Genomic DNA, 27865 nt, shown 5'->3' on the forward strand with positions numbered 1-27865 from the left:
TATAGGTTTGGTTGTAGTGCATGTTTTTTCCAACACAATGCACTCACTAATGCCACTGATTGTGGTAGAAGTATAATTTAACAGCAAATAGACGGGGTCACTCCTGTTCAAAGTGTGCTGTTTTGATAAGTAATGATTGCTAGAAATTCTTGTACTGCCTGTATGCTGATTTTTGCCAATTTATTGCAGTTTGTGTTGTCTCTGAGACAAAGTTGTTATGTCTTTGGGCTTTGTGGTGATTTATCAGAGACGGCCAGGACTTGCCTGGCTGCTTTTCATCGAGGCTTACTCTTTTTTGCAAGGGGAACAAAAGGGCTGGAGACCAGAACATTGATAAAGTAATTCAATGTCATTTCACACAAGTGTTTGCTTCACTCATTTCACACAAGTGTTTGCTTCACTTCAACAAGTCCTTTACCAAAAGGGGATGATGTGATACTGAAGGCCTTTGGATTGTGTGAATATGCATGGGAGGCACCGTGAGCCAAGCAACTGTGTCTGAGAAACAAGAGCCTGTCTCCAATGCTTCCAACTCATACTTACCTGGCAGGGGAGATACCATGATCATGAAGGTGGTTCACCCAGGGCGAGGCTCAGCCATTGCACTTCGGTGGTGCTGACCCGTGCGAATTCCCCAAATGTGGCAATCTCGACTGCATAATTTGTGGTAGTGGGGGACTGCGTCCGCGCTCTCCCCTGATCATCATGTTCAATTGCAATAAGAGCCTGACACTGGGCCTATTTTATAGTTTGGTTGTAGTGCATGTTTTTTCCAACACAATGCACTCACTAATGCCACTGATTGTGGTAGAAGTATAATTTAACAGCAAATAGACGGGGTCACTCCTGTTCCAAGTGTGCTGTTTTGATAAGTAATGTTTGCTAGAATTTCTTGTACTGCCTGTATGCTGATTTTTGCCAATTTATTGCAGTTTGTGTTGTCTCTGAGACAAAGTTGTTATGTCTTTGGGCTTTGTGGTGATTTATCAGAGACGGCCAGGACTTACCTGGCTGCTTTTCATCGAGGCTTACTCTGTTTTGCGAGGGGAACAAAAGGGCTGGAGACCAGAACAGTGATAAAGTAATTCAATGTCATTTCACACAAGTGTTTGCTTCCATCATTTCACACAAGTGTTTGCTTCACTTCAACAAGTCCTTTACCAAAAGGGGATGATGTGATACTGAAGGCCTTTGGATTGTGTGAATATGCATGGGATGCACCGTGAGCCAAGCAACTGTGTCTGAGAAACAAGAGCCTGTCTCCAATGCTTCCAACTCATACTTACCTGGCAGGGGAGATACCATGATCATGAAGGTGGTTCACCCAGGGCGAGGCTCAGCCATTGCCCTTCGGTTGTGCTGACCCGTGCGAATTCCCCAAATATGGGAATCTCGACTGCATAATTTGTGGAAGTGGGGGACTGCGTCCGCGCTCTCCCCTGATCATCATGTTCAATTGCAATAAGAGCCTGACACTGGGCCTATTTTATAGGTTTGGTTGTAGTGCATGTTTTTTCCAACACAATGCACTCACTAATGCCACTGATTGTGGTAGAAGTATAATTTAACAGCAAATAGACGGGGTCACTCCTGTTCCAAGTGTGCTGTTTTGATAAGTAATGTTTGCTAGAAATTCTTGTACTGCCTGTATGCTGATTTTTGCCAATTTATTGCAGTTTGTGTTGTCTCTGAGACAAAGTTGTTATGTCTTTGGGCTTTGTGGTGATTTATCAGAGACGGCCAGGACTTACCTGGCTGCTTTTCATCGAGGCTTACTCTGTTTTGCGAGGGGAACAAAAGGGCTGGAGACCAGAACAGTGATAAAGTAATTCAATGTCATTTCACACAAGTGTTTGCTTCACTCATTTCACACAAGTGTTTGCTTCACTTCAACAAGTCCTTTACCAAAAGGGGATGATGTGATACTGAAGGCCTTTGGATTGTGTGAATATGCATGGGAGGCACCGTGAGCCAAACAACTGTGTCTGAGAAACAAGAGCCTGTCTCCAATGCTTCCAACTCATACTTACCTGGCAGGGGAGATACCATGATCATGAAGGTGGTTCACCCAGGGCGAGGCTCAGCCATTGCACTTCGGTTGTGCTGACCCGTGCGAATTCCCCAAATGTGGGAATCTCGACTGCATAATTTGTGGTAGTGGGGGACTGCGTCCGCGCTCTCCCCTGATCATCATGTTCAATTGCAATAAGAGCCTGACACTGGGCCTATTTTATAGGTTTGGTTGTAGTGCATGTTTTTTCCAACACAATGCACTCACTAATGCCACTGATTGTGGTAGAAGTATAATTTAACAGCAATTAGACGGGGTCACTCCTGTTCCAAGTGTGCTGTTTTGATAAGTAATGTTTGCTAGAATTTCTTGTACTGCCTGTATGCTGATTTTTGCCAATTTATTGCAGTTTGTGTTGTCTCTGAGACAAAGTTGTTATGTCTTTGGGCTTTGTGGTGATTTATCAGAGACGGCCAGGACTTACCTGGCTGCTTTTCATCGAGGCTTACTCTGTTTTGCGAGGGGAACAAAAGGGCTGGAGACCAGAACAGTGATAAAGTAATTCAATGTCATTTCACACAAGTGTTTGCTTCACTCATTTCACACAAGTGTTTGCTTCACTTCAACAAGTCCTTTACCAAAAGGGGATGATGTGATACTGAAGGCCTTTGGATTGTGTGAATATGCATGGGAGGCACCGTGAGCCAAGCAACTGTGTCTGAGAAACAAGAGCCTGTCTCCAATGCTTCCAACTCATACTTACCTGGCAGGGGAGATACCATGATCATGAAGGTGGGTCACCCAGGGCGAGGCTCAGCCATTGCACTTCGATTGTGCTGACCTGTGCGAATTCCCCAAATGTGGGAATCTCGACTGCATAATTTGTGGTAGTGGGGGACTGCGTCCGCGCTCTCCCCTGATCATCATGTTCAATTGCAATAAGAGCCTGACACTGGGCCTATTTTATAGGTTTGGTTGTAGTGCATGTTTTTTCCAACACAATGCACTCACTAATGCCACTGATTGTGGTAGAAGTATAATTTAACAGCAAATAGACGGGTTCACTCCTGTTCCAAGTGTGCTGTTTTGATAAGTAATGTTTGCTAGAAATTCTTGTACTGCCTGTATGCTGATTTTTGCCAATTTATTGCAGTTTGTGTTGTCTCTGAGACAAAGTTGTTATGTCTTTGGGCTTTGTGGTGATTTATCAGAGACGGCCAGGACTTACCTGGCTGCTTTTCATCGAGGCTTACTCTGTTTTAAGAGGGGAACAAAAGGGCTGGAGACCAGAACAGTGATAAAGTAATTCAATGTCATTTCACACAAGTGTTTGCTTCACTCATTTCACACAAGTGTTTGCTTCACTTCAACAAGTCCTTTACCAAAAGGGGAAGATGTGATACTGAAGGCCTTTGGATTGTGTGAATATGCATGGGAGGCACCGTGAGCCAAGCAACTGTGTCTGAGAAACAAGAGCCTGTCTCCAATGCTTCCAACTCATACTTACCTGGCAGGGGAGATACCATGATCATGAAGGTGGTTCACCCAGGGCGAGGCTCAGCCATTGCACTTCGGTTGTGCTGACCCGTGCGAATTCCCCAAATGTGGGAATCTCGACTGCATAATTTGTGGTAGTGGGGGACTGCGTCCGCGCTCTCCCCTGATCATCATGTTCAATTGCAATAAGAGCCTGACACTGGGCCTATTTTATAGGTTTGGTTGTAGTGCATGTTTTTTCCAACACAATGCACTCACTAATGCCACTGATTGTGGTAGAAGTATAATTTAACAGCAAATAGACGGGGTCACTCCTGTTCCAAGTGTGCTGTTTTGATAAGTAATGATTGCTAGAAATTCTTGTAGTGCCTGTATGCTGATTTTTGCCAATTTATTGCAGTTTGTGTTGTCTCTGAGACAAAGTTGTTATGTCTTTGGGCTTTGTGGTGATTTATCAGAGACGGCCAGGACTTACCTGGCTGCTTTTCATCGAGGCTTACTCTGTTTTGCGAGGGGAACAAAAGGGCTGGAGACCAGAACAGTGATAAAGTAATTCAATGTCATTTCACACAAGTGTTTGCTTCACTCATTTCACACAAGTGTTTGCTTCACTTCAACAAGTCCTTTACCAAAAGGGGATGATGTGATACTGAAGGCCTTTGGATTGTGTGAATATGCATGGGAGGCACCGTGAGCCAAGCAACTGTGTCTGAGAAACAAGAGCCTGTCTCCAATGCTTCCAACTCATACTTACCTGGCAGGGGAGATACCATGATCATGAAGGTGGTTCACCCAGGGCGAGGCTCAGCCATTGCACTTCGGTGGTGCTGACCCGTGCGAATTCCCCAAATGTGGGAATCTCGACTGCATAATTTGTGGTAGTGGGGGACTGCGTCCGCGCTCTCCCCTGATCATCATGTTCAATTGCAATAAGAGCCTGACACTGGGCCTATTTTATAGTTTGGTTGTAGTGCATGTTTTTTCCAACACAATGCACTCACTAATGCCACTGATTATGGTAGAAGTATAATTTAACAGCAAATAGACGGGGTCACTCCTGTTCCAAGTGTGCTGTTTTGATAAGTAATGTTTGCTAGAATTTCTTGTACTGCCTGTATGCTGATTTTTGCCAATTTATTGCAGTTTGTGTTGTCTCTGAGACAAAGTTGTTATGTCTTTGGGCTTTGTGGTGATTTATCAGAGACGGCCAGGACTTACCTGGCTGCTTTTCATCGAGGCTTACTCTGTTTTGCGAGGGGAACAAAAGGGCTGGAGACCAGAACAGTGATAAAGTAATTCAATGTCATTTCACACAAGTGTTTGCTTCCATCATTTCACACAAGTGTTTGCTTCACTTCAACAAGTCCTTTACCAAAAGGGGATGATGTGATACTGAAGGCCTTTGGATTGTGTGAATATGCATGGGATGCACCGTGAGCCAAGCAACTGTGTCTGAGAAACAAGAGCCTGTCTCCAATGCTTCCAACTCATACTTACCTGGCAGGGGAGATACCATGATCATGAAGGTGGTTCACCCAGGGCGAGGCTCAGCCATTGCCCTTCGGTTGTGCTGACCCGTGCGAATTCCCCAAATGTGGGAATCTCGACTGCATAATTTGTGGAAGTGGGGGACTGCGTCCGCGCTCTCCCCTGATCATCATGTTCAATTGCAATAAGAGCCTGACACTGGGCCTATTTTATAGGTTTGGTTGTAGTGCATGTTTTTTCCAACACAATGCACTCACTAATGCCACTGATTGTGGTAGAAGTATAATTTAACAGCAAATAGACGGGTTCACTCCTGTTCCAAGTGTGCTGTTTTGATAAGTAATGTTTGCTAGAAATTCTTGTACTGCCTGTATGCTGATTTTTGCCAATTTATTGCAGTTTGTGTTGTCTCTGAGACAAAGTTGTTATGTCTTTGGGCTTTGTGGTGATTTATCAGAGACGGCCAGGACTTACCTGGCTGCTTTTCATCGAGGCTTACTCTGTTTTGCGAGGGGAACAAAAGGGCTGGAGACCAGAACAGTGATAAAGTAATTCAATGTCATTTCACACAAGTGTTTGCTTCACTCATTTCACACAAGTGTTTGCTTCACTTCAACAAGTCCTTTACCAAAAGGGGATGATGTGATACTGAAGGCCTTTGGATTGTGTGAATATGCATGGGATGCACCGTGAGCCAAGCAACTGTGTCTGAGAAACAAGAGCCTGTCTCCAATGCTTGCAACTCATACTTACCTGGCAGGGGAGATACCCTGATCATGAAGGTGGTTCACCCAGGGCGAGGCTCAGCCATTGCACTTCGGTTGTGCTGACCCGTGCGAATTCCCCAAATGTGGGAATCTCGACTGCATAAATTGTGGAAGTGGGGGACTGCGTCCGCGCTCTCCCCTGATCATCATGTTCAATTGCAATAAGAGCCTGACACTGGGCCTATTTTATAGGTTTGGTTGTAGTGCATGTTTTTTCCAACACAATGCACTCACTAATGCCACTGATTGTGGTAGAAGTATAATTTAACAGCAAATAGACGGGGTCACTCCTGTTCCAAGTGTGCTGTTTTGATAAGTAATGTTTGCTAGAAATTCTTGTACTGCCTGTATGCTGATTTTTGCCAATTTATTGCAGTTTGTGTTGTCTCTGAGACAAAGTTGTTATGTCTTTGGGCTTTGTGGTGATTTATCAGAGACGGCCAGGACTTACCTGGCTGCTTTTCATCGAGGCTTACTCTGTTTTGCGAGGGGAACAAAAGGGCTGGAGACCAGAACAGTGATAAAGTAATTCAATGTCATTTCACACAAGTGTTTGCTTCACTCATTTCACACAAGTGTTTGCTTCACTTCAACAAGTCCTTTACCAAAAGGGGATGATGTGATACTGAAGGCCTTTGGATTGTGTGAATATGCATGGGAGGCACCGTGAGCCAAGCAACTGTGTCTGAGAAACAAGAGCCTGTCTCCAATGCTTCCAACTCATACTTACCTGGCAGGGGAGATACCATGATCATGAAGGTGGGTCACCCAGGGCGAGGCTCAGCCATTGCACTTCGGTTGTGCTGACCCGTGTGAATTCCCCAAATGTGGGAATCTCGACTGCATAATTTGTGGTAGTGGGGGACTGCGTCCGCGCTCTCCCCTGATCATCACGTCAAATGCAATAAGAGCCTGACACTGGGCCTATTTTATAGGTTTGGTTGTAGTGCATGTTTTTTCCAACACAATGCACTCACTAATGCCACTGATTGTGGTAGAAGTATAATTTAACAGCAAATAGACGGGTTCACTCCTGTTCCAAGTGTGCTGTTTTGATAAGTAATGTTTGCTAGAAATTCTTGTACTGCCTGTATGCTGATTTTTGCCAATTTATTGCAGTTTGTGTTGTCTCTGAGACAAAGTTGTTATGTCTTTGGGCTTTGTGGTGATTTATCAGAGACGGCCAGGACTTACCTGGCTGCTTTTCATCGAGGCTTACTCTGTTTTGCGAGGGGAACAAAAGGGCTGGAGACCAGAACAGTGATAAAGTAATTCAATGTCATTTCACACAAGTGTTTGCTTCACTCATTTCACACAAGTGTTTGCTTCACTTCAACAAGTCCTTTACCAAAAGGGGATGATGTGATACTGAAGGCCTTTGGATTGTGTGAATATGCATGGGAGGCACCGTGAGCCAAGCAACTGTGTTTGAGAAACAAGAGCCTGTCTCCAATGCTTCCAACTCATACTTACCTGGCAGGGGAGATACCATGATCATGAAGGTGGGTCACCCAGGGCGAGGCTCAGCCATTGCACTTCGGTTGTGCTGACCCGTGCGAATTCCCCAAATGTGGGAATCTCGACTGCATAATTTGTGGAAGTGGGGGACTGCGTCCGCGCTCTCCCCTGATCATCATGTTCAATTGCAATAAGAGCCTGACACTGGGCCTATTTTATAGGTTTGGTTGTAGTGCATGTTTTTTCCAACACAATGCACTCACTAATGCCACTGATTGTGGTATAAGTATAATTTAACAGCAAATAGACGGGGTCACTCCTGTTCAAAGTGTGCTGTTTTGATAAGTAATGATTGCTAGAAATTCTTGTACTGCCCGTATGCAGATTTTTGCCAATTTATTGCAGTTTGTGTTGTCTCTGAGACAAAGTTGTTATGTCTTTGGGCTTTGTGGTGATTTATCAGAGACGGCCAGGACTTGCCTGGCTGCTTTTCATCGAGGCTTACTCTTTTTTGCAAGGGGAACAAAAGGGCTGGAGACCAGAACATTGATAAAGTAATTCAATGTCATTTCACACAAGTGTTTGCTTCACTCATTTCACACAAGTGTTTGCTTCACTTCAACAAGTCCTTTACCAAAAGGGGATGATGTGATACTGAAGGCCTTTGGATTGTGTGAATATGCATGGGAGGCACCGTGAGCCAAGCAACTGTGTCTGAGAAACAAGAGCCTGTCTCCAATGCTTCCAACTCATACTTACCTGGCAGGGGAGATACCATGATCATGAAGGTGGTTCACCCAGGGCGAGGCTCAGCCATTGCACTTCGGTGGTGCTGACCCGTGCGAATTCCCCAAATGTGGCAATCTCGACTGCATAATTTGTGGTAGTGGGGGACTGCGTCCGCGCTCTCCCCTGATCATCATGTTCAATTGCAATAAGAGCCTGACACTGGGCCTATTTTATAGTTTGGTTGTAGTGCATGTTTTTTCCAACACAATGCACTCACTAATGCCACTGATTGTGGTAGAAGTATAATTTAACAGCAAATAGACGGGGTCACTCCTGTTCCAAGTGTGCTGTTTTGATAAGTAATGTTTGCTAGAATTTCTTGTACTGCCTGTATGCTGATTTTTGCCAATTTATTGCAGTTTGTGTTGTCTCTGAGACAAAGTTGTTATGTCTTTGGGCTTTGTGGTGATTTATCAGAGACGGCCAGGACTTACCTGGCTGCTTTTCATCGAGGCTTACTCTGTTTTGCGAGGGGAACAAAAGGGCTGGAGACCAGAACAGTGATAAAGTAATTCAATGTCATTTCACACAAGTGTTTGCTTCCATCATTTCCCACAAGTGTTTGCTTCACTTCAACAAGTCCTTTACCAAAAGGGGATGATGTGATACTGAAGGCCTTTGGATTGTGTGAATATGCATGGGATGCACCGTGAGCCAAGCAACTGTGTCTGAGAAACAAGAGCCTGTCTCCAATGCTTCCAACTCATACTTACCTGGCAGGGGAGATACCATGATCATGAAGGTGGTTCACCCAGGGCGAGGCTCAGCCATTGCCCTTCGGTTGTGCTGACCCGTGCGAATTCCCCAAATGTGGGAATCTCGACTGCATAATTTGTGGAAGTGGGGGACTGCGTCCGCGCTCTCCCCTGATCATCATGTTCAATTGCAATAAGAGCCTGACACTGGGCCTATTTTATAGGTTTGGTTGTAGTGCATGTTTTTTCCAACACAATGCACTCACTAATGCCACTGATTGTGGTAGAAGTATAATTTAACAGCAAATAGACGGGGTCACTCCTGTTCCAAGTGTGCTGTTTTGATAAGTAATGTTTGCTAGAAATTCTTGTACTGCCTGTATGCTGATTTTTGCCAATTTATTGCAGTTTGTGTTGTCTCTGAGACAAAGTTGTTATGTCTTTGGGCTTTGTGGTGATTTATCAGAGACGGCCAGGACTTACCTGGCTGCTTTTCATCGAGGCTTACTCTGTTTTGCGAGGGGAACAAAAGGGCTGGAGACCAGAACAGTGATAAAGTAATTCAATGTCATTTCACACAAGTGTTTGCTTCACTCATTTCACACAAGTGTTTGCTTCACTTCAACAAGTCCTTTACCAAAAGGGGATGATGTGATACTGAAGGCCTTTGGATTGTGTGAATATGCATGGGAGGCACCGTGAGCCAAACAACTGTGTCTGAGAAACAAGAGCCTGTCTCCAATGCTTCCAACTCATACTTACCTGGCAGGGGAGATACCATGATCATGAAGGTGGTTCACCCAGGGTGAGGCTCAGCCATTGCACTTCGGTTGTGCTGACCCGTGCGAATTCCCCAAATGTGGGAATCTCGACTGCATAATTTGTGGTAGTGGGGGACTGCGTCCGCGCTCTCCCCTGATCATCATGTTCAATTGCAATAAGAGCCTGACACTGGGCCTATTTTATAGGTTTGGTTGTAGTGCATGTTTTTTCCAACACAATGCACTCACTAATGCCACTGATTGTGGTAGAAGTATAATTTAACAGCAAATAGACGGGGTCACTCCTGTTCAAAGTGTGCTGTTTTGATAAGTAATGATTGCTAGAAATTCTTGTACTGCCTGTATGCTGATTTTTGCCAATTTATTGCAGTTTGTGTTGTCTCTGAGACAAAGTTGTTATGTCTTTGGGCTTTGTGGTGATTTATCAGAGACGGCCAGGACTTGCCTGGCTGCTTTTCATCGAGGCTTACTCTTTTTTGCAAGGGGAACAAAAGGGCTGGAGACCAGAACATTGATAAAGTAATTCAATGTCATTTCACACAAGTGTTTGCTTCACTCATTTCACACAAGTGTTTGCTTCACTTCAACAAGTCCTTTACCAAAAGGGGATGATGTGATACTGAAGGCCTTTGGATTGTGTGAATATGCATGGGAGGCACCGTGAGCCAAGCAACTGTGTCTGAGAAACAAGAGCCTGTCTCCAATGCTTCCAACTCATACTTACCTGGCAGGGGAGATACCATGATCATGAAGGTGGGTCACCCAGGGCGAGGCTCAGCCATTGCACTTCGGTTGTGCTGACCCGTGCGAATTCCCCAAATGTGGGAATCTCGACTGCATAATTTGTGGAAGTGGGGGACTGCGTCCGCGCTCTCCCCTGATCATCATGTTCAATTGCAATAAGAGCCTGACACTGGGCCTATTTTATAGGTTTGGTTGTAGTGCATGTTTTTTCCAACACAATGCACTCACTAATGCCACTGATTGTGGTAGAAGTATAATTTAACAGCAAATAGACGGGGTCACTCCTGTTCCAAGTGTGCTGTTTTGATAAGTAATGTTTGCTAGAAATTCTTGTACTGCCTGTATGCTGATTTTTGCCAATTTATTGCAGTTTGTGTTGTCTCTGAGACAAAGTTGTTATGTCTTTGGGCTTTGTGGTGATTTATCAGAGACGGCCAGGACTTACCTGGCTGCTTTTCATCGAGGCTTACTCTGTTTTGCGAGGGGAACAAAAGGGCTGGAGACCAGAACAGTGATAAAGTAATTCAATGTCATTTCACACAAGTGTTTGCTTCACTCATTTCACACAAGTGTTTGCTTCACTTCAACAAGTCCTTTACCAAAAGGGGATGATGTGATACTGAAGGCCTTTGGATTGTGTGAATATGCATGGGAGGCACCGTGAGCCAAGCAACTGTGTTTGAGAAACAAGAGCCTGTCTCCAATGCTTCCAACTCATACTTACCTGGCAGGGGAGATACCATGATCATGAAGGTGGGTCACCCAGGGCGAGGCTCAGCCATTGCACTTCGGTTGTGCTGACCCGTGCGAATTCCCCAAATGTGGGAATCTCGACTGCATAATTTGTGGTAGTGGGGGACTGCGTCCGCGCTCTCCCCTGATCATCATGTTCAATTGCAATAAGAGCCTGACACTGGGCCTATTTTATAGGTTTGGTTGTAGTGCATGTTTTTTCCAACACAATGCACTCACTAATGCCACTGATTGTGGTAGAAGTATAATTTAACAGCAAATAGACGGGTTCACTCCTGTTCCAAGTGTGCTGTTTTGATAAGTAATGTTTGCTAGAAATTCTTGTACTGCCTGTATGCTGATTTTTGCCAATTTATTGCAGTTTGTGTTGTCTCTGAGACAAAGTTGTTATATCTTTGGGCTTTGTGGTGATTTATCAGAGACGGCCAGGACTTACCTGGCTGCTTTTCATCGAGGCTTACTCTGTTTTGCGAGGGGAACAAAAGGGCTGGAGACCAGAACAGTGATAAAGTAATTCAATGTCATTTCACACAAGTGTTTGCTTCACTCATTTCACACAAGTGTTTGCTTCACTTCAACAAGTCCTTTACCAAAAGGGGATGATGTGATACTGAAGGCCTTTGGATTGTGTGAATATGCATGGGAGGCACCGTGAGCCAAGCAACTGTGTCTGAGAAACAAGAGCCTGTCTCCAATGCTTCCAACTCATTCTTACCTGGCAGGGGAGATACCATGATCATGAAGGTGGTTCACCCAGGGCGAGGCTCAGCCATTGCACTTCGGTTGTGCTGACCCGTGCGAATTCCCCAAATGTGGGAATCTCGACTGCATAATTTGTGGTAGTGGGGGACTGCGTCCGCGCTCTCCCCTGATCATCATGTTCAATTGCAATAAGAGCCTGACACTGGGCCTATTTTATAGTTTGGTTGTAGTGCATGTTTTTTCCAACACAATGCACTCACTAATGCCACTGATTATGGTAGAAGTATAATTTAACAGCAATTAGACGGGGTCACTCCTGTTCCAAGTGTGCTGTTTTGATAAGTAATGTTTGCTAGAATTTCTTGTACTGCCTGTATGCTGATTTTTGCCAATTTATTGCAGTTTGTGTTGTCTCTGAGACAAAGTTGTTATGTCTTTGGGCTTTGTGGTGATTTATCAGAGACGGCCAGGACTTACCTGGCTGCTTTTCATCGAGGCTTACTCTGTTTTGCGAGGGGAACAAAAGGGCTGGAGACCAGAACAGTGATAAAGTAATTCAATGTCATTTCACACAAGTGTTTGCTTCACTCATTTCACACAAGTGTTTGCTTCACTTCAACAAGTCCTTTACCAAAAGGGGATGATGTGATACTGAAGGCCTTTGGATTGTGTGAATATGCATGGGAGGCACCGTGAGCCAAGCAACTGTGTCTGAGAAACAAGAGCCTGTCTCCAATGCTTCCAACTCATACTTACCTGGCAGGGGAGATACCATGATCATGAAGGTGGGTCACCCAGGGCGAGGCTCAGCCATTGCACTTCGATTGTGCTGACCTGTGCGAATTCCCCAAATGTGGGAATCTCGACTGCATAATTTGTGGTAGTGGGGGACTGCGTCCGCGCTCTCCCCTGATCATCATGTTCAATTGCAATAAGAGCCTGACACTGGGCCTATTTTATAGGTTTGGTTGTAGTGCATGTTTTTTCCAACACAATGCACTCACTAATGCCACTGATTGTGGTAGAAGTATAATTTAACAGCAAATAGACGGGTTCACTCCTGTTCCAAGTGTGCTGTTTTGATAAGTAATGTTTGCTAGAAATTCTTGTACTGCCTGTATGCTGATTTTTGCCAATTTATTGCAGTTTGTGTTGTCTCTGAGACAAAGTTGTTATGTCTTTGGGCTTTGTGGTGATTTATCAGAGACGGCCAGGACTTACCTGGCTGCTTTTCATCGAGGCTTACTCTGTTTTGCGAGGGGAACAAAAGGGCTGGAGACCAGAACAGTGATAAAGTAATTCAATGTCATTTCACACAAGTGTTTGCTTCACTCATTTCACACAAGTGTTTGCTTCACTTCAACAAGTCCTTTACCAAAAGGGGAAGATGTGATACTGAAGGCCTTTGGATTGTGTGAATATGCATGGGAGGCACCGTGAGCCAAGCAACTGTGTCTGAGAAACAAGAGCCTGTCTCCAATGCTTCCAACTCATACTTACCTGGCAGGGGAGATACCATGATCATGAAGGTGGTTCACCCAGGGCGAGGCTCAGCCATTGCACTTCGGTTGTGCTGACCCGTGCGAATTCCCCAAATGTGGGAATCTCGACTGCATAATTTGTGGTAGTGGGGGACTGCGTCCGCGCTCTCCCCTGATCATCATGTTCAATTGCAATAAGAGCCTGACACTGGGCCTATTTTATAGGTTTGGTTGTAGTGCATGTTTTTTCCAACACAATGCACTCACTAATGCCACTGATTGTGGTAGAAGTATAATTTAACAGCAAATAGACGGGGTCACTCCTGTTCCAAGTGTGCTGTTTTGATAAGTAATGATTGCTAGAAATTCTTGTACTGCCTGTATGCTGATTTTTGCCAATTTATTGCAGTTTGTGTTGTCTCTGAGACAAAGTTGTTATGTCTTTGGGCTTTGTGGTGATTTATCAGAGACGGCCAGGACTTACCTGGCTGCTTTTCATCGAGGCTTACTCTGTTTTGCGAGGGGAACAAAAGGGCTGGAGACCAGAACAGTGATAAAGTAATTCAATGTCATTTCACACAAGTGTTTGCTTCACTCATTTCACACAAGTGTTTGCTTCACTTCAACAAGTCCTTTACCAAAAGGGGATGATGTGATACTGAAGGCCTTTGGATTGTGTGAATATGCATGGGAGGCACCGTGAGCCAAGCAACTGTGTCTGAGAAACAAGAGCCTGTCTCCAATGCTTCCAACTCATACTTACCTGGCAGGGGAGATACCATGATCATGAAGGTGGTTCACCCAGGGCGAGGCTCAGCCATTGCACTTCGGTTGTGCTGACCCGTGCGAATTCCCCAAATGTGGGAATCTCGACTGCATAATTTGTGGTAGTGGGGGACTGCGTCCGCGCTCTCCCCTGATCATCATGTTCAATTGCAATAAGAGCCTGACACTGGGCCTATTTTATAGGTTTGGTTGTAGTGCATGTTTTTTCCAACACAATGCACTCACTAATGCCACTGATTGTGGTAGAAGTATAATTTAACAGCAAATAGACGGGGTCACTCCTGTTCCAAGTGTGCTGTTTTGATAAGTAATGTTTGCTAGAATTTCTTGTACTGCCTGTATGCTGATTTTTGCCAATTTATTGCAGTTTGTGTTGTCTCTGAGACAAAGTTGTTATGTCTTTGGGCTTTGTGGTGATTTATCAGAGACGGCCAGGACTTACCTGGCTGCTTTTCATCGAGGCTTACTCTGTTTTGCGAGGGGAACAAAAGGGCTGGAGACCAGAACAGTGATAAAGTAATTCAATGTCATTTCACACAAGTGTTTGCTTCCATCATTTCACACAAGTGTTTGCTTCACTTCAACAAGTCCTTTACCAAAAGGGGATGATGTGATACTGAAGGCCTTTGGATTGTGTGAATATGCATGGGATGCACCGTGAGCCAAGCAACTGTGTCTGAGAAACAAGAGCCTGTCTCCAATGCTACCAACTCATACTTACCTGGCAGGGGAGATACCATGATCATGAAGGTGGTTCACCCAGGGCGAGGCTCAGCCATTGCCCTTCAGTTGTGCTGACCCGTGCGAATTCCCCAAATGTGGGAATCTCGACTGCATAATTTGTGGAAGTGGGGGACTGCGTCCGCGCTCTCCCCTGATCATCATGTTCAATTGCAATAAGAGCCTGACACTGGGCCTATTTTATAGGTTTGGTTGTAGTGCATGTTTTTTCCAACACAATGCACTCACTAATGCCACTGATTGTGGTAGAAGTATAATTTAACAGCAAATAGACGGGTTCACTCCTGTTCCAAGTGTGCTGTTTTGATAAGTAATGTTTGCTAGAAATTCTTGTACTGCCTGTATGCTGATTTTTGCCAATTTATTGCAGTTTGTGTTGTCTCTGAGACAAAGTTGTTATGTCTTTGGGCTTTGTGGTGATTTATCAGAGACGGCCAGGACTTACCTGGCTGCTTTTCATCGAGGCTTACTCTGTTTTGCGAGGGGAACAAAAGGGCTGGAGACCAGAACAGTGATAAAGTAATTCAATGTCATTTCACACAAGTGTTTGCTTCACTCATTTCACACAAGTGTTTGCTTCACTTCAACAAGTCCTTTACCAAAAGGGGATGATGTGATACTGAAGGCCTTTGGATTGTGTGAATATGCATGGGATGCACCGTGAGCCAAGCAACTGTGTCTGAGAAACAAGAGCCTGTCTCCAATGCTTGCAACTCATACTTACCTGGCAGGGGAGATACCCTGATCATGAAGGTGGTTCACCCAGGGCGAGGCTCAGCCATTGCACTTCGGTTGTGCTGACCCGTGCGAATTCCCCAAATGTGGGAATCTCGACTGCATAATTTGTGGAAGTGGGGGACTGCGTCCGCGCTCTCCCCTGATCATCATGTTCAATTGCAATAAGAGCCTGACACTGGGCCTATTTTATAGGTTTGGTTGTAGTGCATGTTTTTTCCAACACAATGCACTCACTAATGCCACTGATTGTGGTAGAAGTATAATTTAACAGCAAATAGACGGGGTCACTCCTGTTCCAAGTGTGCTGTTTTGATAAGTAATGTTTGCTAGAAATTCTTGTACTGCCTGTATGCTGATTTTTGCCAATTTATTGCAGTTTGTGTTGTCTCTGAGACAAAGTTGTTATGTCTTTGGGCTTTGTGGTGATTTATCAGAGACGGCCAGGACTTACCTGGCTGCTTTTCATCGAGGCTTACTCTGTTTTGCGAGGGGAACAAAAGGGCTGGAGACCAGAACAGTGATAAAGTAATTCAATGTCATTTCACACAAGTGTTTGCTTCACTCATTTCACACAAGTGTTTGCTTCACTTCAACAAGTCCTTTACCAAAAGGGGATGATGTGATACTGAAGGCCTTTGGATTGTGTGAATATGCATGGGAGGCACCGTGAGCCAAGCAACTGTGTCTGAGAAACAAGAGCCTGTCTCCAATGCTTCCAACTCATACTTACCTGGCAGGGGAGATACCATGATCATGAAGGTGGGTCACCCAGGGCGAGGCTCAGCCATTGCACTTCGGTTGTGCTGACCCGTGTGAATTCCCCAAATGTGGGAATCTCGACTGCATAATTTGTGGTAGTGGGGGACTGCGTCCGCGCTCTCCCCTGATCATCACGTCAAATGCAATAAGAGCCTGACACTGGGCCTATTTTATAGGTTTGGTTGTAGTGCATGTTTTTTCCAACACAATGCACTCACTAATGCCACTGATTGTGGTAGAAGTATAATTTAACAGCAAATAGACGGGTTCACTCCTGTTCCAAGTGTGCTGTTTTGATAAGTAATGTTTGCTAGAAATTCTTGTACTGCCTGTATGCTGATTTTTGCCAATTTATTGCAGTTTGTGTTGTCTCTGAGACAAAGTTGTTATGTCTTTGGGCTTTGTGGTGATTTATCAGAGACGGCCAGGACTTACCTGGCTGCTTTTCATCGAGGCTTACTCTGTTTTGCGAGGGGAACAAAAGGGCTGGAGACCAGAACAGTGATAAAGTAATTCAATGTCATTTCACACAAGTGTTTGCTTCACTCATTTCACACAAGTGTTTGCTTCACTTCAACAAGTCCTTTACCAAAAGGGGATGATGTGATACTGAAGGCCTTTGGATTGTGTGAATATGCATGGGAGGCACCGTGAGCCAAGCAACTGTGTCTGAGAAACAAGAGCCTGTCTCCAATGCTTCCAACTCATACTTACCTGGCAGGGGAGATACCATGATCATGAAGGTGGTTCACCCAGGGCGAGGCTCAGCCATTGCACTTCGGTTGTGCTGACCCGTGCGAATTCCCCAAATGTGGGAATCTCGACTGCATAATTTGTGGTAGTGGGGGACTGCGTCCGCGCTCTCCCCTGATCATCATGTTCAATTGCAATAAGAGCCTGACACTGGGCCTATTTTATAGTTTGGTTGTAGTGCATGTTTTTTCCAACACAATGCACTCACTAATGCCACTGATTATGGTAGAAGTATAATTTAACAGCAATTAGACGGGGTCACTCCTGTTCCAAGTGTGCTGTTTTGATAAGTAATGTTTGCTAGAATTTCTTGTACTGCCTGTATGCTGATTTTTGCCAATTTATTGCAGTTTGTGTTGTCTCTGAGACAAAGTTGTTATGTCTTTGGGCTTTGTGGTGATTTATCAGAGACGGCCAGGACTTACCTGGCTGCTTTTCATCGAGGCTTACTCTGTTTTGCGAGGGGAACAAAAGGGCTGGAGACCAGAACAGTGATAAAGTAATTCAATGTCATTTCACACAAGTGTTTGCTTCCATCATTTCACACAAGTGTTTGCTTCACTTCAACAAGTCCTTTACCAAAAGGGGATGATGTGATACTGAAGGCCTTTGGATTGTGTGAATATGCATGGGATGCACCGTGAGCCAAGCAACTGTGTCTGAGAAACAAGAGCCTGTCTCCAATGCTTCCAACTCATACTTACCTGGCAGGGGAGATACCATAATCATGAAGGTGGTTCACCCAGGGCGAGGCTCAGCCATTGCCCTTCGGTTGTGCTGACCCGTGCGAATTCCCCAAATGTGGGAATCTCGACTGCATAATTTGTGGAAGTGGGGGACTGCGTCCGCGCTCTCCCCTGATCATCATGTTCAATTGCAATAAGAGCCTGACACTGGGCCTATTTTATAGGTTTGGTTGTAGTGCATGTTTTTTCCAACACAATGCACTCACTAATGCCACTGATTGTGGTAGAAGTATAATTTAACAGCAAATAGACGGGGTCACTCCTGTTCCAAGTGTGCTGTTTTGATAAGTAATGTTTGCTAGAAATTCTTGTACTGCCTGTATGCTGATTTTTGCCAATTTATTGCAGTTTGTGTTGTCTCTGAGACAAAGTTGTTATGTCTTTGGGCTTTGTGGTGATTTATCAGAGACGGCCAGGACTTACCTGGCTGCTTTTCATCGAGGCTTACTCTGTTTTGCGAGGGGAACAAAAGGGCTGGAGACCAGAACAGTGATAAAGTAATTCAATGTCATTTCACACAAGTGTTTGCTTCACTCATTTCACACAAGTGTTTGCTTCACTTCAACAAGTCCTTTACCAAAAGGGGATGATGTGATACTGAAGGCCTTTGGATTGTGTGAATATGCATGGGATGCACCGTGAGCCAAGCAACTGTGTCTGAGAAACAAGAGCCTGTCTCCAATGCTTGCAACTCATACTTACCTGGCAGGGGAGATACCCTGATCATGAAGGTGGTTCACCCAGGGCGAGGCTCAGCCATTGCACTTCGGTTGTGCTGACCCGTGCGAATTCCCCAAATGTGGGAATCTCGACTGCATAATTTGTGGTAGTGGGGGACTGCGTCCGCGCTCTCCCCTGATCATCATGTTCAATTGCAATAAGAGCCTGACACTGGGCCTATTTTATAGGTTTGGTTGTAGTGCATGTTTTTTCCAACACAATGCACTCACTAATGCCACTGATTGTGGTAGAAGTATAATTTAACAGCAAATAGACGGGTTCACTCCTGTTCCAAGTGTGCTGTTTTGATAAGTAATGTTTGCTAGAAATTCTTGTACTGCCTGTATGCTGATTTTTGCCAATTTATTGCAGTTTGTGTTGTCTCTGAGACAAAGTTGTTATATCTTTGGGCTTTGTGGTGATTTATCAGAGACGGCCAGGACTTACCTGGCTGCTTTTCATCGAGGCTTACTCTGTTTTGCGAGGGGAACAAAAGGGCTGGAGACCAGAACAGTGATAAAGTAATTCAATGTCATTTCACACAAGTGTTTGCTTCACTCATTTCACACAAGTGTTTGCTTCACTTCAACAAGTCCTTTACCAAAAGGGGATGATGTGATACTGAAGGCCTTTGGATTGTGTGAATATGCATGGGAGGCACCGTGAGCCAAGCAACTGTGTCTGAGAAACAAGAGCCTGTCTCCAATGCTTCCAACTCATACTTACCTGGCAGGGGAGATACCATGATCATGAAGGTGGTTCACCCAGGGCGAGGCTCAGCCATTGCACTTCGGTTGTGCTGACCCGTGCGAATTCCCCAAATGTGGGAATCTCGACTGCATAATTTGTGGTAGTGGGGGACTGCGTCCGCGCTCTCCCCTGATCATCATGTTCAATTGCAATAAGAGCCTGACACTGGGCCTATTTTAAAGTTTGGTTGTAGTGCATGTTTTTTCCAACACAATGCACTCACTAATGCCACTGATTATGGTAGAAGTATAATTTAACAGCAATTAGACGGGGTCACTCCTGTTCCAAGTGTGCTGTTTTGATAAGTAATGTTTGCTAGAATTTCTTGTACTGCCTGTATGCTGATTTTTGCCAATTTATTGCAGTTTGTGTTGTCTCTGAGACAAAGTTGTTATGTCTTTGGGCTTTGTGGTGATTTATCAGAGACGGCCAGGACTTACCTGGCTGCTTTTCATCGAGGCTTACTCTGTTTTGCGAGGGGAACAAAAGGGCTGGAGACCAGAACAGTGATAAAGTAATTCAATGTCATTTCACACAAGTGTTTGCTTCACTCATTTCACACAAGTGTTTGCTTCACTTCAACAAGTCCTTTACCAAAAGGGGATGATGTGATACTGAAGGCCTTTGGATTGTGTGAATATGCATGGGAGGCACCGTGAGCCAAGCAACTGTGTCTGAGAAACAAGAGCCTGTCTCCAATGCTTCCAACTCATACTTACCTGGCAGGGGAGATACCATGATCATGAAGGTGGGTCACCCAGGGCGAGGCTCAGCCATTGCACTTCGATTGTGCTGACCTGTGCGAATTCCCCAAATGTGGGAATCTCGACTGCATAATTTGTGGTAGTGGGGGACTGCGTCCGCGCTCTCCCCTGATCATCATGTTCAATTGCAATAAGAGCCTGACACTGGGCCTATTTTATAGTTTGGTTGTAGTGCATGTTTTTTCCAACACAATGCACTCACTAATGCCACTGATTATGGTAGAAGTATAATTTAACAGCAAATAGACGGGGTCACTCCTGTTCCAAGTGTGCTGTTTTGATAAGTAATGTTTGCTAGAATTTCTTGTACTGCCTGTATGCTGATTTTTGCCAATTTATTGCAGTTTGTGTTGTCTCTGAGACAAAGTTGTTATGTCTTTGGGCTTTGTGGTGATTTATCAGAGACGGCCAGGACTTACCTGGCTGCTTTTCATCGAGGCTTACTCTGTTTTGCGAGGGGAACAAAAGGGCTGGAGACCAGAACAGTGATAAAGTAATTCAATGTCATTTCACACAAGTGTTTGCTTCCATCATTTCACACAAGTGTTTGCTTCACTTCAACAAGTCCTTTACCAAAAGGGGATGATGTGATACTGAAGGCCTTTGGATTGTGTGAATATGCATGGGATGCACCGTGAGCCAAGCAACTGTGTCTGAGAAACAAGAGCCTGTCTCCAATGCTTCCAACTCATACTTACCTGGCAGGGGAGATACCATGATCATGAAGGTGGTTCACCCAGGGCGAGGCTCAGCCATTGCACTTCGGTTGTGCTGACCCGTGCGAATTCCCCAAATGTGGGAATCTCGACTGCATAATTTGTGGTAGTGGGGGACTGCGTCCGCGCTCTCCCCTGATCATCATGTTCAATTGCAATAAGAGCCTGACACTGGGCCTATTTTATAGGTTTGGTTGTAGTGCATGTTTTTTCCAACACAATGCACTCACTAATGCCACTGATTGTGGTAGAAGTATAATTTAACAGCAAATAGACGGGTTCACTCCTGTTCCAAGTGTGCTGTTTTGATAAGTAATGTTTGCTAGAAATTCTTGTACTGCCTGTATGCTGATTTTTGCCAATTTATTGCAGTTTGTGTTGTCTCTGAGACAAAGTTGTTATATCTTTGGGCTTTGTGGTGATTTATCAGAGACGGCCAGGACTTACCTGGCTGCTTTTCATCGAGGCTTACTCTGTTTTGCGAGGGGAACAAAAGGGCTGGAGACCAGAACAGTGATAAAGTAATTCAATGTCATTTCACACAAGTGTTTGCTTCACTCATTTCACACAAGTGTTTGCTTCACTTCAACAAGTCCTTTACCAAAAGGGGATGATGTGATACTGAAGGCCTTTGGATTGTGTGAATATGCATGGGAGGCACCGTGAGCCAAGCAACTGTGTCTGAGAAACAAGAGCCTGTCTCCAATGCTTCCAACTCATACTTACCTGGCAGGGGAGATACCATGATCATGAAGGTGGTTCACCCAGGGCGAGGCTCAGCCATTGCACTTCGGTTGTGCTGTCCCGTGCGAATTCCCCAAATGTGGGAATCTCGACTGCATAATTTGTGGTAGTGGGGGACTGCGTCCGCGCTCTCCCCTGATCATCATGTTCAATTGCAATAAGAGCCTGACACTGGGCCTATTTTATAGTTTGGTTGTAGTGCATGTTTTTTCCAACACAATGCACTCACTAATGCCACTGATTATGGTAGAAGTATAATTTAACAGCAATTAGACGGGGTCACTCCTGTTCCAAGTGTGCTGTTTTGATAAGTAATGTTTGCTAGAATTTCTTGTACTGCCTGTATGCTGATTTTTGCCAATTTATTGCAGTTTGTGTTGTCTCTGAGACAAAGTTGTTATGTCTTTGGGCTTTGTGGTGATTTATCAGAGACGGCCAGGACTTACCTGGCTGCTTTTCATCGAGGCTTACTCTGTTTTGCGAGGGGAACAAAAGGGCTGGAGACCAGAACAGTGATAAAGTAATTCAATGTCATTTCACACAAGTGTTTGCTTCACTCATTTCACACAAGTGTTTGCTTCACTTCAACAAGTCCTTTACCAAAAGGGGATGATGTGATACTGAAGGCCTTTGGATTGTGTGAATATGCATGGGAGGCACCGTGAGCCAAGCAACTGTGTCTGAGAAACAAGAGCCTGTCTCCAATGCTTCCAACTCATACTTACCTGGCAGGGGAGATACCATGATCATGAAGGTGGGTCACCCAGGGCGAGGCTCAGCCATTGCACTTCGGTTGTGCTGACCCGTGTGAATTCCCCAAATGTGGGAATCTCGACTGCATAATTTGTGGTAGTGGGGGACTGCGTCCGCGCTCTCCCCTGATCATCACGTCAAATGCAATAAGAGCCTGACACTGGGCCTATTTTATAGGTTTGGTTGTAGTGCATGTTTTTTCCAACACAATGCACTCACTAATGCCACTGATTGTGGTAGAAGTATAATTTAACAGCAAATAGACGGGTTCACTCCTGTTCCAAGTGTGCTGCTTTGATAGGTAATGTTTGCTAGAAATTCTTGTACTGCCTGTATGCTGATTTTTGCCAATTTATTGCAGTTTGTGTTGTCTCTGAGACAAAGTTGTTATGTCTTTGGGCTTTGTGGTGATTTATCAGAGACGGCCAGGACTTACCTGGCTGCTTTTCATCGAGGCTTACTCTGTTTTGCGAGGGGAACAAAAGGGCTGGAGACCAGAACAGTGATAAAGTAATTCAATGTCATTTCACACAAGTGTTTGCTTCACTCATTTCACACAAGTGTTTGCTTCACTTCAACAAGTCCTTTACCAAAAGGGGATGATGTGATACTGAAGGCCTTTGGATTGTGTGAATATGCATGGGAGGCACCGTGAGCCAAGCAACTGTGTTTGAGAAACAAGAGCCTGTCTCCAATGCTTCCAACTCATACTTACCTGGCAGGGGAGATACCATGATCATGAAGGTGGGTCACCCAGGGCGAGGCTCAGCCATTGCACTTCGGTTGTGCTGACCCGTGCGAATTCCCCAAATGTGGGAATCTCGACTGCATAATTTGTGGTAGTGGGGGACTGCGTCCGCGCTCTCCCCTGATCATCATGTTCAATTGCAATAAGAGCCTGACACTGGGCCTATTTTATAGGTTTGGTTGTAGTGCATGTTTTTTCCAACACAATGCACTCACTAATGCCACTGATTGTGGTAGAAGTATAATTTAACAGCAAATAGACGGGTTCACTCCTGTTCCAAGTGTGCTGTTTTGATAAGTAATGTTTGCTAGAAATTCTTGTACTGCCTGTATGCTGATTTTTGCCAATTTATTGCAGTTTGTGTTGTCTCTGAGACAAAGTTGTTATATCTTTGGGCTTTGTGGTGATTTATCAGAGACGGCCAGGACTTACCTGGCTGCTTTTCATCGAGGCTTACTCTGTTTTGCGAGGGGAACAAAAGGGCTGGAGACCAGAACAGTGATAAAGTAATTCAATGTCATTTCACACAAGTGTTTGCTTCACTCATTTCACACAAGTGTTTGCTTCACTTCAACAAGTCCTTTACCAAAAGGGGATGATGTGATACTGAAGGCCTTTGGATTGTGTGAATATGCATGGGAGGCACCGTGAGCCAAGCAACTGTGTCTGAGAAACAAGAGCCTGTCTCCAATGCTTCCAACTCATACTTACCTGGCAGGGGAGATACCATGATCATGAAGGTGGTTCACCCAGGGCGAGGCTCAGCCATTGCACTTCGGTTGTGCTGACCCGTGCGAATTCCCCAAATGTGGGAATCTCGACTGCATAATTTGTGGTAGTGGGGGACTGCGTCCGCGCTCTCCCCTGATCATCATGTTCAATTGCAATAAGAGCCTGACACTGGGCCTATTTTATAGTTTGGTTGTAGTGCATGTTTTTTCCAACACAATGCACTCACTAATGCCACTGATTATGGTAGAAGTATAATTTAACAGCAATTAGACGGGGTCACTCCTGTTCCAAGTGTGCTGTTTTGATAAGTAATGTTTGCTAGAATTTCTTGTACTGCCTGTATGCTGATTTTTGCCAATTTATTGCAGTTTGTGTTGTCTCTGAGACAAAGTTGTTATGTCTTTGGGCTTTGTGGTGATTTATCAGAGACGGCCAGGACTTACCTGGCTGCTTTTCATCGAGGCTTACTCTGTTTTGCGAGGGGAACAAAAGGGCTGGAGACCAGAACAGTGATAAAGTAATTCAATGTCATTTCACACAAGTGTTTGCTTCACTCATTTCACACAAGTGTTTGCTTCACTTCAACAAGTCCTTTACCAAAAGGGGATGATGTGATACTGAAGGCCTTTGGATTGTGTGAATATGCATGGGAGGCACCGTGAGCCAAGCAACTGTGTCTGAGAAACAAGAGCCTGTCTCCAATGCCTCCAACTCATACTTACCTGGCAGGGGAGATACCATGATCATGAAGGTGGTTCACCCAGGGCGAGGCTCAGCCATTGCACTTCGGTTGTGCTGACCCGTGCGAATTCCCCAAATGTGGGAATCTCGACTGCATAATTTGTGGTAGTGGGGGACTGCGTCCGCGCTCTGCCCTGATCATCATGTTCAATTGCAATAAGAGCCTGACACTGGGCCTATTTTATAGGTTTGGTTGTAGTGCATGTTTTTTCCAACACAATGCACTCACTAATGCCACTGATTGTGGTAGAAGTATAATTTAACAGCAAATAGACGGGGTCACTCCTGTTCCAAGTGTGCTGTTTTGATAAGTAATGATTGCTAGAAATTCTTGTACTGCCTGTATGCTGATTTTTGCCAATTTATTGCAGTTTGTGTTGTCTCTGAGACAAAGTTGTTATGTCTTTGGGCTTTGTGGTGATTTATCAGAGACGGCCAGGACTTACCTGGCTGCTTTTCATCGAGGCTTACTCTGTTTTGCGAGGGGAACAAAAGGGCTGGAGACCAGAACAGTGATAAAGTAATTCAATGTCATTTCACACAAGTGTTTGCTTCACTCATTTCACACAAGTGTTTGCTTCACTTCAACAAGTCCTTTACCAAAAGGGGATGATGTGATACTGAAGGCCTTTGGATTGTGTGAATATGCATGGGAGGCACCGTGAGCCAAGCAACTGTGTCTGAGAAACAAGAGCCTGTCTCCAATGCTTCCAACTCATACTTACCTGGCAGGGGAGATACCATGATCATGAAGGTGGTTCACCCAGGGCGAGGCTCAGCCATTGCACTTCGGTGGTACTGACCCGTGCGAATTCCCCAAATGTGGCAATCTCGACTGCATAATTTGTGGTAGTGGGGGACTGCGTCCGCGCTCTCCCCTGATCATCATGTTCAATTGCAATAAGAGCCTGACACTGGGCCTATTTTATAGTTTGGTTGTAGTGCATGTTTTTTCCAACACAATGCACTCACTAATGCCACTGATTATGGTAGAAGTATAATTTAACAGCAAATAGACGGGGTCACTCCTGTTCCAAGTGTGCTGTTTTGATAAGTAATGTTTGCTAGAATTTCTTGTAGTGCCTGTATGCTGATTTTTGCCAATTTATTGCAGTTTGTGTTGTCTCTGAGACAAAGTTGTTATGTCTTTGGGCTTTGTGGTGATTTATCAGAGACGGCCAGGACTTACCTGGCTGCTTTTCATCGAGGCTTACTCTGTTTTGCGAGGGGAACAAAAGGGCTGGAGACCAGAACAGTGATAAAGTAATTCAATGTCATTTCACACAAGTGTTTGCTTCCATCATTTCACACAAGTGTTTGCTTCACTTCAACAAGTCCTTTACCAAAAGGGGATGATGTGATACTGAAGGCCTTTGGATTGTGTGAATATGCATGGGATGCACCGTGAGCCAAGCAACTGTGTCTGAGAAACAAGAGCCTGTCTCCAATGCTTCCAACTCATACTTACCTGGCAGGGGAGATACCATGATCATGAAGGTGGTTCACCCAGGGCGAGGCTCAGCCATTGCCCTTCGGTTGTGCTGACCCGTGCGAATTCCCCAAATGTGGGAATCTCGACTGCATAATTCGTGGAAGTGGGGGACTGCGTCCGCGCTCTCCCCTGATCATCATGTTCAATTGCAATAAGAGCCTGACACTGGGCCTATTTTATAGGTTTGGTTGTAGTGCATGTTTTTTCCATCACAATGCACTCACTAATGCCACTGATTGTGGTAGAAGTATAATTTAACAGCAAATAGACGGGGTCACTCCTGTTCCAAGTGTGCTGTTTTGATAAGTAATGTTTGCTAGAAATTCTTGTACTGCCTGTATGCTGATTTTTGCCAATTTATTGCAGTTTGTGTTGTCTCTGAGACAAAGTTGTTATGTCTTTGGGCTTTGTGGTGATTTATCAGAGACGGCCAGGACTTACCTGGCTGCTTTTCATCGAGGCTTACTCTGTTTTGCGAGGGGAACAAAAGGGCTGGAGACCAGAACAGTGATAAAGTAATTCAATGTCATTTCACACAAGTGTTTGCTTCACTCATTTCACACAAGTGTTTGCTTCACTTCAACAAGTCCTTTACCAAAAGGGGATGATGTGATACTGAAGGCCTTTGGATTGTGTGAATATGCATGGGATGCACCGTGAGCCAAGCAACTGTGTCTGAGAAACAAGAGCCTGTCTCCAATGCTTCCAACTCATACTTACCTGGCAGGGGAGATACCATGATCATGAAGGTGGTTCACCCAGGGCGAGGCTCAGCCATTGCACTTCGGTTGTGCTGACCCGTGCGAATTCCCCAAATGTGGGAATCTCGACTGCATAATTTGTGGAAGTGGGGGACTGCGTCCGCGCTCTCCCCTGATCATCATGTTCAATTGCAATAAGAGCCTGACACTGGGCCTATTTTATAGGTTTGGTTGTAGTGCATGTTTTTTCCAACACAATGCACTCACTAATGCCACTGATTGTGGTAGAAGTATAATTTAACAGCAAATAGACGGGGTCACTCCTGTTCCAAGTGTGCTGTTTTGATAAGTAATGTTTGCTAGAAATTCTTGTACTGCCTGTATGCTGATTTTTGCCAATTTATTGCAGTTTGTGTTGTCTCTGAGACAAAGTTGTTATGTCTGTGGGCTTTGTGGTGATTTATCAGAGACGGCCAGGACTTACCTGGCTGCTTTTCATCGAGGCTTACTCTGTTTTGCGAGGGGAACAAAAGGGCTGGAGACCAGAACAGTGATAAAGTAATTCAATGTCATTTCACACAAGTGTTTGCTTCACTCATTTCACACAAGTGTTTGCTTCACTTCAACAAGTCCTTTACCAAAAGGGGATGATGTGATACTGAAGGCCTTTGGATTGTGTGAATATGCATGGGAGGCACCGTGAGCCAAACAACTGTGTCTGAGAAACAAGAGCCTGTCTCCAATGCTTCCAACTCATACTTACCTGGCAGGGGAGATACCATGATCATGAAGGTGGTTCACCCAGGGCGAGGCTCAGCCATTGCACTTCGGATGTGCTGACCCGTGCGAATTCCCCAAATGTGGGAATCTCGACTGCATAATTTGTGGTAGTGGGGGACTGCGTCCGCGCTCTCCCCTGATCATCATGTTCAATTGCAATAAGAGCCTGACACTGGGCCTATTTTATAGGTTTGGTTGTAGTGCATGTTTTTTCCAACACAATGCACTCACTAATGCCACTGATTGTGGTAGAAGTATAATTTAACAGCAAATAGACGGGGTCACTCCTGTTCAAAGTGTGCTGTTTTGATAAGTAATGATTGCTAGAAATTCTTGTACTGCCTGTATGCTGATTTTTGCCAATTTATTGCAGTTTGTGTTGTCTCTGAGACAAAGTTGTTATGTCTTTGGGCTTTGTGGTGATTTATCAGAGACGGCCAGGACTTGCCTGGCTGCTTTTCATCGAGGCTTACTCTTTTTTGCAAGGGGAACAAAAGGGCTGGAGACCAGAACATTGATAAAGTAATTCAATGT

General features: G+C 44.8%; 2 protein-coding genes and 37 non-coding genes across 39 annotated transcripts in view; 38 read left to right on the forward strand and 1 right to left on the reverse strand.

Annotated features, from left to right (window-relative positions):
- LOC133015150 (histone H2A-like) overlaps window positions 1–27865 on the forward strand; it is a 543969-nt gene that overhangs the window by 432942 nt on the left and 83162 nt on the right. The gene's annotated exons all lie outside the window — the stretch shown is intronic.
- Window positions 1–27865, reverse strand: part of LOC133015316 (histone H2AX-like) — a 179894-nt gene that overhangs the window by 76050 nt on the left and 75979 nt on the right. The gene's annotated exons all lie outside the window — the stretch shown is intronic.
- On the forward strand, window positions 536–699 carry LOC133017076 (U1 spliceosomal RNA). Its single transcript, XR_009682418.1, has one exon. It is a non-coding gene; the product is annotated as a U1 spliceosomal RNA (small nuclear RNA).
- LOC133017199 (U1 spliceosomal RNA) lies at window positions 1279–1442 on the forward strand. The gene has a single exon (XR_009682533.1). It is a non-coding gene; the product is annotated as a U1 spliceosomal RNA (small nuclear RNA).
- LOC133016565 (U1 spliceosomal RNA) lies at window positions 2023–2186 on the forward strand. Its single transcript, XR_009681932.1, has one exon. It is a non-coding gene; the product is annotated as a U1 spliceosomal RNA (small nuclear RNA).
- Window positions 2767–2930, forward strand: LOC133017244 (U1 spliceosomal RNA). Its single transcript, XR_009682576.1, has one exon. It is a non-coding gene; the product is annotated as a U1 spliceosomal RNA (small nuclear RNA).
- Window positions 3511–3674, forward strand: LOC133016577 (U1 spliceosomal RNA). Its single transcript, XR_009681944.1, has one exon. It is a non-coding gene; the product is annotated as a U1 spliceosomal RNA (small nuclear RNA).
- LOC133017041 (U1 spliceosomal RNA) lies at window positions 4255–4418 on the forward strand. The gene has a single exon (XR_009682384.1). It is a non-coding gene; the product is annotated as a U1 spliceosomal RNA (small nuclear RNA).
- On the forward strand, window positions 4998–5161 carry LOC133017157 (U1 spliceosomal RNA). Its single transcript, XR_009682493.1, has one exon. It is a non-coding gene; the product is annotated as a U1 spliceosomal RNA (small nuclear RNA).
- LOC133017231 (U1 spliceosomal RNA) lies at window positions 5742–5905 on the forward strand. The gene has a single exon (XR_009682563.1). It is a non-coding gene; the product is annotated as a U1 spliceosomal RNA (small nuclear RNA).
- LOC133017175 (U1 spliceosomal RNA) lies at window positions 6486–6649 on the forward strand. The gene has a single exon (XR_009682511.1). It is a non-coding gene; the product is annotated as a U1 spliceosomal RNA (small nuclear RNA).
- On the forward strand, window positions 7229–7392 carry LOC133017112 (U1 spliceosomal RNA). Its single transcript, XR_009682452.1, has one exon. It is a non-coding gene; the product is annotated as a U1 spliceosomal RNA (small nuclear RNA).
- On the forward strand, window positions 7973–8136 carry LOC133017077 (U1 spliceosomal RNA). Its single transcript, XR_009682419.1, has one exon. It is a non-coding gene; the product is annotated as a U1 spliceosomal RNA (small nuclear RNA).
- On the forward strand, window positions 8716–8879 carry LOC133017158 (U1 spliceosomal RNA). The gene has a single exon (XR_009682494.1). It is a non-coding gene; the product is annotated as a U1 spliceosomal RNA (small nuclear RNA).
- Window positions 9460–9623, forward strand: LOC133017332 (U1 spliceosomal RNA). The gene has a single exon (XR_009682649.1). It is a non-coding gene; the product is annotated as a U1 spliceosomal RNA (small nuclear RNA).
- On the forward strand, window positions 10204–10367 carry LOC133017113 (U1 spliceosomal RNA). Its single transcript, XR_009682453.1, has one exon. It is a non-coding gene; the product is annotated as a U1 spliceosomal RNA (small nuclear RNA).
- Window positions 10948–11111, forward strand: LOC133017050 (U1 spliceosomal RNA). The gene has a single exon (XR_009682393.1). It is a non-coding gene; the product is annotated as a U1 spliceosomal RNA (small nuclear RNA).
- Window positions 11692–11855, forward strand: LOC133017090 (U1 spliceosomal RNA). The gene has a single exon (XR_009682430.1). It is a non-coding gene; the product is annotated as a U1 spliceosomal RNA (small nuclear RNA).
- Window positions 12435–12598, forward strand: LOC133017246 (U1 spliceosomal RNA). Its single transcript, XR_009682577.1, has one exon. It is a non-coding gene; the product is annotated as a U1 spliceosomal RNA (small nuclear RNA).
- On the forward strand, window positions 13179–13342 carry LOC133016588 (U1 spliceosomal RNA). Its single transcript, XR_009681955.1, has one exon. It is a non-coding gene; the product is annotated as a U1 spliceosomal RNA (small nuclear RNA).
- LOC133016600 (U1 spliceosomal RNA) lies at window positions 13923–14086 on the forward strand. Its single transcript, XR_009681966.1, has one exon. It is a non-coding gene; the product is annotated as a U1 spliceosomal RNA (small nuclear RNA).
- LOC133017255 (U1 spliceosomal RNA) lies at window positions 14667–14830 on the forward strand. The gene has a single exon (XR_009682586.1). It is a non-coding gene; the product is annotated as a U1 spliceosomal RNA (small nuclear RNA).
- On the forward strand, window positions 15411–15574 carry LOC133017187 (U1 spliceosomal RNA). The gene has a single exon (XR_009682522.1). It is a non-coding gene; the product is annotated as a U1 spliceosomal RNA (small nuclear RNA).
- On the forward strand, window positions 16155–16318 carry LOC133017176 (U1 spliceosomal RNA). Its single transcript, XR_009682512.1, has one exon. It is a non-coding gene; the product is annotated as a U1 spliceosomal RNA (small nuclear RNA).
- Window positions 16898–17061, forward strand: LOC133016612 (U1 spliceosomal RNA). Its single transcript, XR_009681977.1, has one exon. It is a non-coding gene; the product is annotated as a U1 spliceosomal RNA (small nuclear RNA).
- Window positions 17641–17804, forward strand: LOC133017200 (U1 spliceosomal RNA). The gene has a single exon (XR_009682534.1). It is a non-coding gene; the product is annotated as a U1 spliceosomal RNA (small nuclear RNA).
- Window positions 18385–18548, forward strand: LOC133017092 (U1 spliceosomal RNA). The gene has a single exon (XR_009682432.1). It is a non-coding gene; the product is annotated as a U1 spliceosomal RNA (small nuclear RNA).
- LOC133016624 (U1 spliceosomal RNA) lies at window positions 19129–19292 on the forward strand. Its single transcript, XR_009681988.1, has one exon. It is a non-coding gene; the product is annotated as a U1 spliceosomal RNA (small nuclear RNA).
- On the forward strand, window positions 19872–20035 carry LOC133017247 (U1 spliceosomal RNA). Its single transcript, XR_009682578.1, has one exon. It is a non-coding gene; the product is annotated as a U1 spliceosomal RNA (small nuclear RNA).
- LOC133016635 (U1 spliceosomal RNA) lies at window positions 20615–20778 on the forward strand. Its single transcript, XR_009681999.1, has one exon. It is a non-coding gene; the product is annotated as a U1 spliceosomal RNA (small nuclear RNA).
- On the forward strand, window positions 21359–21522 carry LOC133017010 (U1 spliceosomal RNA). The gene has a single exon (XR_009682355.1). It is a non-coding gene; the product is annotated as a U1 spliceosomal RNA (small nuclear RNA).
- LOC133017178 (U1 spliceosomal RNA) lies at window positions 22102–22265 on the forward strand. The gene has a single exon (XR_009682514.1). It is a non-coding gene; the product is annotated as a U1 spliceosomal RNA (small nuclear RNA).
- On the forward strand, window positions 22845–23008 carry LOC133017051 (U1 spliceosomal RNA). Its single transcript, XR_009682394.1, has one exon. It is a non-coding gene; the product is annotated as a U1 spliceosomal RNA (small nuclear RNA).
- On the forward strand, window positions 23589–23752 carry LOC133016647 (U1 spliceosomal RNA). The gene has a single exon (XR_009682010.1). It is a non-coding gene; the product is annotated as a U1 spliceosomal RNA (small nuclear RNA).
- On the forward strand, window positions 24332–24495 carry LOC133017192 (U1 spliceosomal RNA). The gene has a single exon (XR_009682527.1). It is a non-coding gene; the product is annotated as a U1 spliceosomal RNA (small nuclear RNA).
- LOC133017195 (U1 spliceosomal RNA) lies at window positions 25076–25239 on the forward strand. The gene has a single exon (XR_009682530.1). It is a non-coding gene; the product is annotated as a U1 spliceosomal RNA (small nuclear RNA).
- On the forward strand, window positions 25819–25982 carry LOC133017238 (U1 spliceosomal RNA). The gene has a single exon (XR_009682570.1). It is a non-coding gene; the product is annotated as a U1 spliceosomal RNA (small nuclear RNA).
- LOC133017028 (U1 spliceosomal RNA) lies at window positions 26563–26726 on the forward strand. Its single transcript, XR_009682372.1, has one exon. It is a non-coding gene; the product is annotated as a U1 spliceosomal RNA (small nuclear RNA).
- Window positions 27307–27470, forward strand: LOC133017011 (U1 spliceosomal RNA). Its single transcript, XR_009682356.1, has one exon. It is a non-coding gene; the product is annotated as a U1 spliceosomal RNA (small nuclear RNA).

This window comes from Limanda limanda, chromosome 12, assembly GCF_963576545.1.
Source record: "Limanda limanda chromosome 12, fLimLim1.1, whole genome shotgun sequence".
Taxonomy (NCBI): Eukaryota; Metazoa; Chordata; class Actinopteri; order Pleuronectiformes; family Pleuronectidae; genus Limanda; species Limanda limanda.